This window comes from Lathyrus oleraceus, chromosome 6 (assembly GCF_024323335.1).
Source record: "Lathyrus oleraceus cultivar Zhongwan6 chromosome 6, CAAS_Psat_ZW6_1.0, whole genome shotgun sequence".
In the NCBI taxonomy this organism is placed as follows: domain Eukaryota; kingdom Viridiplantae; phylum Streptophyta; class Magnoliopsida; order Fabales; family Fabaceae; genus Lathyrus; species Lathyrus oleraceus.
In genome coordinates, this window is record NC_066584.1 from 275,063,118 (window position 1) to 275,076,996 (window position 13,879).

The 13,879-nt window shown below is 35.8% G+C and overlaps 1 long non-coding RNA gene across 1 annotated transcript; it reads right to left on the minus strand.

The window, feature by feature from the left end:
• Nucleotides 1-10,037: 10,037 nt before the first annotated feature.
• Nucleotides 10,038-12,724, minus strand: LOC127097330 (uncharacterized). The gene is made up of 3 exons (XR_007793003.1): nt 12,280-12,724; nt 10,678-11,346; nt 10,038-10,340 (listed from the first exon to the last, which is right to left on the minus strand). It is a non-coding gene; the product is annotated as an uncharacterized LOC127097330 (long non-coding RNA).
• Between the last annotated feature and the right edge of the window lie 1,155 nt (nt 12,725-13,879).

Sequence of the window (13,879 nt, forward strand, 5' to 3'; positions counted from 1 at the left end):
TTGTTTGTGTTTTAGGAATGCTCATGCAAAAAGGAAGTCCTAGACGAAGGAACCGTGCTACCTAAATTGACATGCAAACGAGAGACTATACGAAGCCTAGCAGTCCTATGGGGAGACGATCACACCATACAAAAACATATACCATAAAGTAAACGCACCAACAAGGGGGCTCAAACATACATGGGTAGGGCTTTAGTCAAGAGGGGTCATATCAACCTCGACAAACAAGCCATGGAAAGGTAATAAAATGGGCTCTTAACCACTGACATTGAACGTCAGGGTGAGCAGATCAAAAGGGTAATGAGGATAAGACCTCATAGCTCTTAACCCTGGACAGGGTGAGCTCATGACAAAGCGTGGGGGTTCAGAAAGATGGAACCCTCTCCACTGACTGACCGGACAAAAGATCTTGGGCTTTTGTTCTGAAGCATCGACACGTAGTGCGAGCATAAAGAACGACACACTGAATAACGGGGGATTGACTACTAATCCCTTTTATCCGTCAATTGCCTCTTCATGGAGGTCTTTAGCACTGGTGCCTCCTCTTGGAGGTCTTTGGGCACAAAAGTAAACACACAAAACATTGCCTCCTATCGAGGTCTTCCAGCTAAGAAAGCGCTAAAATGCTGGAAAGATGTAAAAGGGATCAAGAGATTTACCACACGGATAAAGATCCAAAGTAACAACAACTAAAGAAACAAGAAACCCAGAGATCTCTCAAGCTAGCACCATCAAAGAAAACAAGTCAGCAAAGCAATCAGAATAAATATCCAAATGGTATCCCATAAATAAAATGGAATACCAAGCAAGCTATCTCTTCAAGAGTCATGTGAGCCCTCACAAAAACTCAACAAACAAGTTAGAATAACAAGATGGGTGCAATCAAGAGTTGCACCAAACAAAAGAATCATAGCAACAACAGTATCAGGTAAACAGTGCACAGATGCAATAGAAAGCATGTCATAACAGAGCATGAATGATGAAAGGAGGATACAATAGCACCAAGTCAGAAGTGACATCAATTCAATAAGTGTCTCAAGAACTCAACTCAACAAGATCAAAGCAAAAGCACTAAACATCCAAAGATGCATCAAAGTCAAACAAGTCAACTACAAGTTCAAAGTGCTTCAACTTCAACAATGAGTCATAAAAAGTAAAGGCATGAGGCAAGGGTCAAGGATTAGACAATCAAGCACACAAACAGAACCAAATGACTCCTAAAATATCAATCAAAAGTCATTTAAATCCAACTTAGCAAAGTGGAAGTCAATCATGTCCAAAGCACCTCAAAATGCGACAAAAGCATTATAGACAAGTTCATGCAATTATGTGTCAAGATGAAATGAACATGGCAGAAAGGTATGCACATAATAAACATGTCAAATGAGCTATGTAATCAATATGCAAACCTCCAAGTTCATATCATAAGCATAGAATCACTTTTGGATCAAAATCAAACAAAGTGTATCATGAAACCCCAATGCGTCTTTCATGCTCAAATGAATGCAAAAAGGAGCTCATTATGAATAAATGCACAAAGACTTGATAGAAGCATCATAGGACAGGGGAGAGCACATGTGAAAAGGCACCAAACCAGAATCAAAGTGTAACCACATGAATCGTGCTATTAAAGTTCACAAAAGTTCACAAAAACAACCAAGGATAAGAGGCCTAAACCTCTTGTCAAACAAATGCATCAAAAGGGTATCAAAACTCAAAGTCAGGGGGCAAGGATCCATACATCAAGACATGACATACATACTAAAACATGTGCAAAAGGATTGGTTTCAACACTCAAAGGAAGTGGCACAAGTGCCTCATGCTAAGCAAGCATCAAAATAGGGACTAAAATGCAAACATCAACTTCAAAAATCCAAATTAAATTGTAAATGCATCCTAAATTCATGGGAATTTAACACAAGGTTCCACTAAGCATATATAAACATCATGCAAACAATCAAGAGCATCCAGATTTATTTGATATGAAAACAAAAATTGAGAAATTAAGAATGCAAAAACATGTCCTAAAATGCAACATTTAAATTCATGTGTCAAACCCTAGCAAAATGACATAGAAAATAACCAAACCAGTTACCACATCTTAGTATCATGTATGGGATGGTGTGTGCAAAGGCTTGGGTCAGAATGGTTAAAATATGGGATTTCATGGAGGTTTGAATGCAAATGGTCAAAAATGCACATAAATGAATCAAAAATTCATATTAAATTCCACGTGTCATGAAATAATTGGGCAATGGTTCCAAAATATCAAGGACTCATCAGGGATCACTCACAAAATATTTCAGATTTTTTAAAGTATTTTTGCTATTTTTTTAAAATAAAAAAAAACGGGATGAAATATGTACATGACATGTGACACATATGTAACAATATCAATTGGTCACACAAGTCACTTAAGTGACTAATAAAAATAAATAAAAACGAAAATCCGAAAAAATGTGGGTTTTTGGATCAAAAGAAAAAGTCAAAGCGATCCAACGGCCATGGGATTGTCTTCTTCCTCAAGACAATCCGGCCATGAACAGTAACGCCGGTAGGATTCCGGCCACCCACGGCGGCGGCCTCCTCCACACGCGGCCCAGAACTTCACGAAAATGGGGCTACCCCCCCTAAACCACATGCTAGGAACTCAAAAATCATATTAGTTTTTCATGAACCTTCACCAATCTCTCAAATCACAAACACCAAGTTTGAATATCAAAACTTTAAATCAAGATTTCTCACTCAATATTGCACCATTTTAAAAAGTAAACACATCTACATCATCACCATAGCATGTAGTTTCATTTAGGCATAAAAAATGAGCAAAATAAGAGAGTCGAAGTTTGAGTTACCGAAAATGGCACCTTCTGAAACTTCAGTATGGTGATGAGATAAGCTCCAGAATACCTCCCTTGAACTTCTATGAATGTTTTCTACCTTTGGTTGTGCTTGAAACGGTCCAGATCTTGAGATTCAAGAAGCAACCTCCATTAAAGCTCTGTTTAGAAACTGCTTGGAATGGCTCAAATCGTGGGTGGTTTGTGATCCTTAGAGTGTGTAGATCAAGAATATGTTATTGGTTTTCATTTTCCATGGATGTATGGAGAGATTTGATGAGAATAAAGTATGAGATTATTTTTGGAAAGTGAGATTTTCAGTGTGTATGGAGGTTGCACGAATTAGGGTTTTGCTCAATGATATTTTTAGAGTTTATACTCTGATTTTTGTGGCTTGGTGGGCTCAAATGAAGGAGTTTCAAGTCCATGATCATTTTGGCTATTTTTGGAAATGCCCCCCTTATTTGCACATGAACAACCTTGTTTAATGCATTAATCCTCTCTTGAGACTTGATTAATCATGATTATATGAAAGAAATAACACAAAATGATGTTTAATGACAATTTTACAAAGGTGTAATTTTTGTGCATGTATGACTTTTCCACACATGTGGGAATGCATGGGCTCAAATTCCAAGGTGGATTTGGCCCAAAAAACAATGCTGAATAAATTCCCAATGATTGGCATGTGAGAATATTCCATGATGTCATCTTGTGTCCTTTTGACTTTTCATGAAAGAAAGCTTGAAAAATGACTTGCACCATTGATGAATCATGCAAAATTATAGGTCATTTTGCATGCCATTTTGAAGTATTTCTCAAAACAAAACCATAGCAAAAAGAGCCACACCAATTGGACTTGTCAACCTCAAGTTATGCCTTTTTAAAACCTTCATGCACACTTCATCATTCAAGAACCATAACTCTTCAACCATTCATCATATGGCCTTGAAATAGGACTTTTTGGAAGGGGGAGGCAGAGATCTACAACTTTCATGTCTGAGAAAAAGTTCAAAACCGCCCTTGCTTTTGATGATTTGCTTGGTACATCAGCAAGCTCGCTAGGCGAGTGAGGTAGCGAAGGGCTCGCTAGGCGAGCACTCAGCGAGAGTCCAGCGAACACTCCCAGACTTGGATAAAAGCATAGCTAGAAATTACTCGCTGGCCGAGCATCCAGCGAGCAGGTAGCGAGCAATTCCAGTAGCAACATCATCAAGGCTCGCTGGAGCGAAGGAGAAAGCGTGGGCTTCGCCTAGCGAGCATGACAGCTCAGGAAGTTTCTTCTGGGCGCAGGTGACTCTGGTGGCTTATTTTGGGGCTCGCTAGGCGAACCATTTTGCTCGCCTAGCGAGCATGACAGCTCAGGAACCAGTCTTATAAGTAGCAGGGACTACTTTTTTGGAAAGGGGAGACAAAGATCTACCACTTTCATGTCTGAGAAAAAATTCATTTGGAGCTTCCTTGGTGATGAAAAATCAAGTTGAAGCTAGGTCAAAATCCTTCCAAATTTGGAAACTTCACAATACAGGTCATCTTTCCAAATTTGGTAACCTGTGCACTGGACCTTTGTTCCTTCAAGATTAATGTTTTGGATGATGAATAGACCCCATTTGAACATGTTGGAAGTATCTCAAGTCATTCCCTAGCCATTTGACCCTCAGTTGACCAACAGTTGACTTTTGACTTCACAGTTGAATTTTGAACTGTACTGAGCCCATTAAGCTTGATCCTTTAAAGAAAACCTCTGAAAATGAAACCCTAGCTCCCAAGAGCTCTACACAACATCCATAAGACCTTCAAACCAAGAATGCATCTCAATCCTTGAGGAACCCTACTTTGACTGCTTCAGTAGACCAAAGTTGACCAGAGGTCAAACCCTAATTCAGATGAACTTTGCTGATAAGAAATGAAAGTTTGAGGAAAGAAAGATCATGAGGATGGTGATGCACCCTTGATACCCAGATGAATACAAACTTCCTTGAGTGTTGAGAAAAACCCTAGTTGATGCACAATTTCCCTTGTGTTGACTGATCATTCAGATAGAACCCACCAAGTGACTTGGATGATATCCAAGCTTCTTGGAAGACAAACTCTTGGAGCTAATTCTGATTGACATGATGAAATGCAATATGAAATGTTAAATGACCTAAAATGAATGCATGAATGAGGAGGGAAAATTTGAGGTGCTACACTATGTAATCAAACTGAGAAGTAAGTGATCTTAGTACCTTTTCAATGATTACTTGTTCAGAGAGCATTTCTCCGCAAGACTTCATCTCATTTGTGACCACAATCACTCTAGAGATGTCATCAGGAACCTTCTCATTATTCTTCATGCTGAGATTCTCATGTTGCTTGCATACAGGCTACAACTTTATTCTCTTCACTAATGTGTCACCACCATATTATCGCACTAGTGTATCCCACGTTGCCTTCGTCATCATCAAATCAACAATCTTTTCAAACACCTCCGTATCCACACACTGATGGATATAGAATAGTGTCTTATGATCCTTTTTCATCATTTCACGTTTCACATTTCTTTTCACTTCTATTACATTTTATGCAACTGGCGTGTAACCGTCATTGACGAGATCAAGAACATCTTGAGCACCAAATAACACGCGCATCTGAATTGATCATTGATTCCAATTCTTTTCGTCGAATACTGGAAGCTTTGTGTTCAAGCTACCGTTTCCTCCGTTCATTTTCGTTTTTGTAAAAACCACCTAGTTTTCACTAACACTCGTGTTTACCAAACCCTGATAATCAAGATCTATGATTCTCTTTGATTGCAAACTTCAATCCAACACGAATTTTAGGAACAAAATCAACCACACAACTCACTAGACTCATGTTTCCCGTGAATCAGAACCAGAGCTCTGAATACCAATTGTTGGAGTTTAACACTAAACCTCCATTATTGCACAAGAATCAAAGAATATGAAAATAATTTTAGAGAGAAAGAGAGAGAATGAAAATGTAACTAACTTTCTAAAGAGAACTCAAATTCAGAAATTTGTTACAATTTGTAACTAACTTTGGGTTTTATACAATAGCCCAAATGAAACTCAAATGAAAATGTAAATGAAACTTAAACTAAATGGAACTTTAATTTTAATTATATTTCAACAATGGTTTTGATTAATTGCTTACTCTTTTGGTGGAAAGGGCGATATCGAGTTGCACGGAAGCGACAACTCAGATAGTGAACTCAGTGGTTTCTTCAATTTCGGGTTTGTCTTATATGGGATTTATTTCCCCATTTTTAGTTGTGTTCACCAACACTGTTAATAAACAATAGGTATGGTCATTTCCTAATTGATTAGAAAGTACAAGTTAAATGATTGGGATAAGCTAAAAAAAGAAATCTTATGTTAGATTTGTGCCTTAACCGATTAAGTGACTTACTAATCGATTAAGAGGTTAACTATCTCCTTAATTAATTAGATGAAAGCTAAAACCAATTAGGCAACAATTTTAGTTTTTCTAATTGATCGTAGTCACTTCTTAATCGATTAAGCACTTGCCAAAATTGATTTTTAGAAAAATGAGAAAAAGATGAAGATTTTAAACACTTTTAATGTGTGTTCATCGCCTTAGTATTTTAAGACTTACTCTTTCTTAAATTGCATATAATTGATCAAATACAAAATTTAAAACACTAAACGTGTGATTAGATGAGTTTTCACAAATTTAGTTATTTTTGTTTGATTGATTTTACTTTGTTTAGCTCTTAATGGTGGAACATGGATATTTTGCTCTTTTTTTTTTCTTCTTAATTGATGACGCATGTGATTCACTTTTCCTTGTTAAATTGAAACCTCATAAGGCTTTAACATGCATAGCAGATAAATTTTTGTTCAATATTGGTACAACACTTACTAAATCAGATTTCTCTAATATCCCAAGACATCAATTTATGTTCAAACATATTTTTGACATTCTCAATGGCAAATTTCATTTTGACTTAGTAGTTGGTAATGTTGTATATATTTACATATATTTTACACAAAATTAGAATAAACCTATTTAACTTCAAAAATGAATTTTTTTCATGTCTTTTTTTATATTTCTTCTGTATCACGATATTTATAATCTCTTGTTTTTTTTAAAGTTTAACATGTGATTGGAATGTTACATGAGGTTGTAATGACTCAACCGCGGGGAAATGGAAGAAAGTCTTGCGCAAATAGGGTAGTTACTGATTTGTTGCTCGATATTATAAATTTAACTTATCTATCCTTTCAATCATTGTATCTTATTTCAATTGATTCACTAATATTGTTATAGGTTATATCCATATAGGAAACATCATTGACCATACCTTATGGAAAAATTATGGATCATAATTAAAGATATTCCTCAATTCCAAAACAAACCATGGTTTGACTATCATTACCCTTACACATTCTTGGTGGAAACAATATCATGTAAGTTTGAGACTTCAATGTAATATATATCTTATGGATCATTGCATCCATTTTACTCTAAGATTTTGAATCTATTAGGGTTCAATTTACATACAAAGTTGTGTCCTTGAAATGGATTGCATATATACTAAAAACTATTTTTTCAATCCTTCTAGCTCATGTCAAACCAATTATTTCAAATTCTTGGAACATATCCAAACTACACATTAACTTGCATCATCCCCGGGTTAAACTTTTTATGTGCAAGTAATGTTCTAAACCTACATTTTCAGTACTACATTCCATTCCATAACTGATTTTTGATAATTCTTAATAACATATAAAACTACTCAGATTTGATCGGACACAGGTCTCCCTAACTGCAACACATGATTTATCCCAATCATCTGGTTCAACACTTAACTCCTAAGACAATCCATTTGAAAACATAGCCCAAGTCAAAAGTATTGCTCAAATCTCTGAACTGCAAATGACAAGTCATTAATGTTATACTTTTAAAATGACACATATTAGTTTGGTATGCTCTTTGGAACACCCTGGTTTAATTCATCACTTATTTAATTAATTAATTAATTATTTAATTATTTAATTTGAATATTATTTTATGTGATTTATGACATGTTTGGCCAGTAACGACACTTGTTGTGAATTGTGTGTGATTAATTAGATTTTTTTTGGAATTTAATAAATTGAATATTTGAAAATTGGTAGAATATTAAGAGTTGGGTTGGATGTGTAAATATTAGAAATTAAGTGGTTAGTGTAAATGACTCATATTTTAGTTGGGCCCAAAATTAAATTAAAGATGATTTAATTAAGTTGGTATATATCTTAAGAGAAATAGAAAAGTAAGGGATTTAGGGAGTTTTGTTGTAAAGGTGAAAAGAGAAGAAAAGACAGCAAGAGTCTTGGAGAGCTAAGAATTTGGGAGAGAAGACCGTAGAATATTTCTTACTTTGCTTGCTGAATTTATAAGGTAATTGCGGGATTATTCATCTAAGATTGCCTTAATCACGAAAGGGGAAAGAGGTTTCCCTTAAACTCCAATAGGGTTCTCTTTTCTATATTGTTTGATGTTAATATGATAAATGATGATTGTGATTTTGCTTTTATGTCATGAATTTAAGGGAAATTCATGTTTGATGTTATGGTGCTCTTTTCTGTATTGTTTGATATTAATATGATAAATGATGATTGTGATTTTGCTTTTATGTCATGAATTTAAGGGAAATTCATGTTTGATGTTATGGTGCTTTATATTCATGAGTTAATTAATTTAATGATGATTTTGTGTTGAAATTGGGTGTTTTAGGGTATCAATATAATTGAATTAATTCATGATAAAAATGATGGAGTAAGGGTTTAATTAGTAGGTAATAGATGTATTAATCATAGTATAATATGTATTTGATGTGATGTTGTTGTTTGGTGATGTTATAGGATGTATTTGAATGTTATTATGAGAGTTAGGATGATATATGAGGGATAGGGAATGGGGAAGATGAAGTTATGTGTGAAAAACTGAGATTTTTGGATTTATGGCTGATGTCAATCAATTGACATCCTGTGTCAATTGAATGCATACGTGTAATTTTGGAAAAATCTGAAAAATTGAACTATGTTAATCGATTGATTCCTTAAATCAATCAATTGCTCTTAGCCAAAATGTGAAAAATTGTAAAGGCATAATGCAATAGGAATTTACGTCAATCGATTGCACCCATTGTCATACCCCAAAATTCACCCTACCATTCACAAAGTTCATCTAGGTCACTAACCCTAGTCATATGCATATCTTCATATCATTCATTTCACCTGCATGGTCATTGGTCCAATACAAGAGAACAAATATCATGGATTCAAAGCTTTATGATTGCACCTAGTGGAAGCTAGGGTTTCTCTGCAACTAAAGGTGGCTAAAGCTATCATACCCTAATTGGAGGTATCTCTTGGAACTGGTGTATTATGCTCAACATTGGAGATTCAAATGTGGCTTCTTGGTGGAGCAAAACCCTAATCTTGGGATCTTTATTTCATCATGGTGTCCCTAAGTCCTAATTATGGCCACTACTCCTTGTGTGTGCTCCTAACCCCATTTCATTGGTCCATCATCATTCCATGGTGTATGATTCACTTGCTTGGTCAAGATCCATTCCAGGAACTCTTGATCGTGGTCTATCATGGAGGTTTCCTTGGTTGGATTTGCATTTATCTCATGTCCTCACATGTTCATCTCTTGCTTGCCTATGTTCATTGATTTAAGCCCATTTCCACGGCATCATAACTTCCACTGGAGTCAATTCATCCCTAGAAGTTCATATGATCATTTCTTCATGTCTAGTCCAAGTTCATGTCTTGCTTAGGCCTATTTCATGTGGCCATTTCAAGTACCTAGTATATGCTTTTCTATTTCATCTGGTCATTGTATTTCAAGTCCATCTCTTGCCATTGTCCATTGTTTCATGAATCTTTACTTAAGCCATATTTCATGGTACATCTTTGTTTTGTCATTTTGCCTCCATGGGTTCATCATTATCCACTGGTCTATGATATCCTAAGTCCACCTATGTTTTGTACCATCCATCATTTCCATTGATTTGATTTTTGGTCCACTCCCAATCACTTATGTCTTTTGATTGGTTCATTCACGATTTGTTAGGGTATTTCGTTTGCTTTGATTCTAGGTCAATTTCAATTCATGTTAAGCCATCCATATTCAAGTTCATCATGACAAATTCAAGTTCATTCAAGTATCATGTTCATGTATAATTTCAAAATCAATCAATTCTATTCAAATACCATTCATAATATGTCAATCTCATTCATTACAAAGCAAAGTGTCCAAAATATGAAAAATTACAAAAATTGGAAATGTTGACCAAATGTTGACTTTGGTCATAGTTGACTTTTTTGGTCAACTTTGACCAAAGTCAACCAAAGTCCCCAAAACCCTAGATTCCCATCCTAAACCCTAACGCATTATTCCATTGTCCATGTTTATTTGTTTCCACCATGTTTCACTTCATTTGTAAGTCATGCCTAGAATTCAACCATGTTCACCATAAACCTACAAAAAGCCAACCAAATCATGGTAATGTAAGCAATATGTACCAAGTTACAAATCATTCATGTCAATTAAAATTCAGCCCTAGAATTCAAATAAGCATACACTCACATGCCAAGTTATAAACATGCTAAGCTACAATGCCATCACATAAGGCACATTTCTAGTAGACCAAAACAAAGCATCTTAATAACATGACCATATTAACTAGCTCACCATTCATGCATTCTAATAGTTCCATGAGCAATACATAACAGGCTGCAAAATAAGTAGACATAAAACAAGAACCTAAACCATGACCTACATGAACTAAAAGCAAAGTGAGAATGGGAATGATTACCACTGCAGACCTGTTGAACCAATACACAACAACAGTGCAAACCATCTACACGCCAAGCCAAAGCAACAAAAGAATCCCTGCTAAAACACATCCAGAATAGACCTGCAACATTGTCAAGCATCACACATCAGTTCAGTCAAACTAGTCAAGTTGCCATCATCAACAGCAGGCGGAAAATATCTCCATGCCCTTCCAACCACAATTTTGCAGAACCTTGTCCACAAGCATAAAAACCTGCAATACAAGCAACAATTCTACAGAACCTTGCCACAAATCATCTAACCTACAGCAGAACACAAACATGAGCCAAGTAAAGTCCTGCAGCAAACCAAGTCTTGGAGTTGCAGCAACTCATGAACTTGCATCCAACTTGCAACAAACCATTAAACATTCAACCTGAAGGCATGCCACCATCATCAGATGCCAAACCTTACATACATGCATCAGTGCCAACCGAAAACATAAAGAACACCTTGCCAAAGCCATGCTAACCCTGTATACAATCTACTTACAACAGTCGTAGTCCTACCAGCCAATGCACACCTGCAACATGAACCATACACAAGGCCTAGAACAAATTCCAAGCCAGGCCAAGCCACAAAAACCTCACCTACTACATCACCAAGCCTGCAACATCAGGACCAAGCAAACCCTGCACCCTGACCTCACCTGCAGGGAAATCACAACAATGCATTAGCTTATGTAAAGCATTGTAAATCATTCAAAAAAATCATAACAAGTATTCAATGCAACCACCATAAACATCATGCACCAATCATGCAAGGCATATCAAGCAGTGGTATTCATAACATAAGCATTCCAAACATGACCATAATCTAGCATATGGCATACATACCAAATAAAAAATAAAAAATCTGCAGCAATGCACCATGTAGCAGCAGTTGAAATAATGCAATTCACGAAGCATATCCACTGAATAATTAACCTACCACATCTCAACTAACCTAACTAAATTTAACATTTCCTAAATAACTAACCCAATCTAACTTCTACAAGCCTAGCAACTACCTAAAGTCAGTTATAACAAATCATTGCCAGCTAATCCACCTAGATATCCACAACAAGTAAAAAAAGCAGTTACATAACAAACTCCTCGAATTCAGCAATGACAATTGCATTCCTCTAATTACATTTCACAAATCCCAATGCAACTAACCACCTAGAAATAACTCACCCTCATCATTGATCAGGGACTTCACCATTCATCATTCAAACTCTCCACCATTTTCTCACTCTCAATCCTCATCTTCTTCAATCCACAATCAATCATCACCAATAACAGAATCACTCTTCAATCTCCACTCATTCACCATTTCCCTCCCCCTCACTCAAAAAGCTATTTTTTCTCCATTGTTGCTCATAGATTCACATTGAAGCTCTGAAACAACAAGAGTTAAAACTCATACCTATCATCTTCATCATTCTCTCACATCATCGTCACCATCAAATTCTTTCACTCAACAGAACCTTCAACGCACTCAACCCTCACACCTCTTAATACAATTTGCAATAAGTAAGATGAGGGCGAGAAGACGGAGTATTCAAGGACAACGAGGTAGAGAGAGAAATTAGAGAATTTACCTGAGATTTTGCAGATCGTCTTCTCCGACAAGGTGAAATTTTAAATCTCTTGTTTTCGTCCATTCTTGATACTAGGATGTGAATTAGGGCATAAGGACTCAGATCCCCAAATCCCTGGGCTCTGATTCTCTAGAAGTAGCATTTAGTTTAAGTTATTGCACTTAGGGTTCTTAGACAATCTGTTTCGGTTATTGGCTTAGGGTTTGAATTCCATGAAATTTATAGGAGATTCGGTTAGGGCTTGATGAGATGATTCCATTGATGGCCTCAATTTAGGTTTTTGATGGCCACCACCGCCGGAGGCGATTTCGGGCACGGTGGTCCATGGTGGTTCAGGTGAAGCTTTGACCTGAGCTTAGTCCATGCGCGAGTTTCAGCTCAGTTTGAGTTCAATTAGTCCACGTGCTCAATAATTTGTTGAAGTCACGTGTGCTCAATTGTTTGCATTGTGATTGTTAGGCCTCATGTATATGGGCCCAGTCATGGATTCCTTGCCATCATCCCTAAGTACCCAATACACCCTCCATTGTCTATGAGAATCAAGCTATGGGCCTTCACCCCAGGCCCATGCACTTGGGTTTATTACCTGCACCATTTTCCAATAATCAAACCCCCTGGACCGTGTTATTTATTTTAGTATTTTCTTGATTTTCTTGGTATTTCCATGCAATTTAATTATTTTAAATTTTGAAAGTTGATTGATTATCATGTTAGAAAATAAATTGTTACACTTAATTGTAGAATTTAACATGTAGAATTTCAATTAGATTATAATAGATGTAGATTTTGATTTGCTTGTTAATCATGAAAAAATGCCTTAAAAATACTTGATTAGCCATATTAATTTTTGATTAGTATTGTGCCATTTAGTCTTGATTTAACATGTATATTTGGGTAGAATAAAAATTGAATTAATTCTTCCATGTTCATGTCTTGACTTTAATTCCATTTTAATTTTTCAATTTCTTTGATTGTGGTTTTTGAATCCAAATTGAAAATGGCATTTCAATTTGATATGATGTGTGAGCGTGTCCATTATTTTTACCATGATCACTATCTACGTCATTATATCATATCACTCCATCATTTCACTATTTTATTCATTTGTGTTAGCATTTTTAATTCCATTTTATTAATGCATACTAACCATATTTGTTGTTTTTGTGTTGACATGTGAATTTGAGATTCAAACCATCCAAGCTACCCATTACACATTTATTCATTCAATTATCTTGTATTGTTTGAAGTGTCATGCCACTTGTATGGTTTAGGCATGACACATGGTGTAATTTGCATAATTCTTTCCATTTCTATTTATGTTGTATTGTATAGATCTATCCCTCTGTCGTGGGTCAAATGTCCCCCTTTTCTATGATCATGTAATAGTTTAGGTTTATTAATTTTTTAGTTAATTCATCATGCATACTAATTAAAAAGATAAAAAAACAAAATGATAAATAAAGCATCTCAAGAGAAACAAAGGTACTTGATCCAACGTCAAGTTGTTTTCTAAATAAAACTCACAACATTTCAATGTGAATACTTGATCCAACATCAAGTATTTCCCACCCACTCTATGATCCATTCTATCATTTCTCCT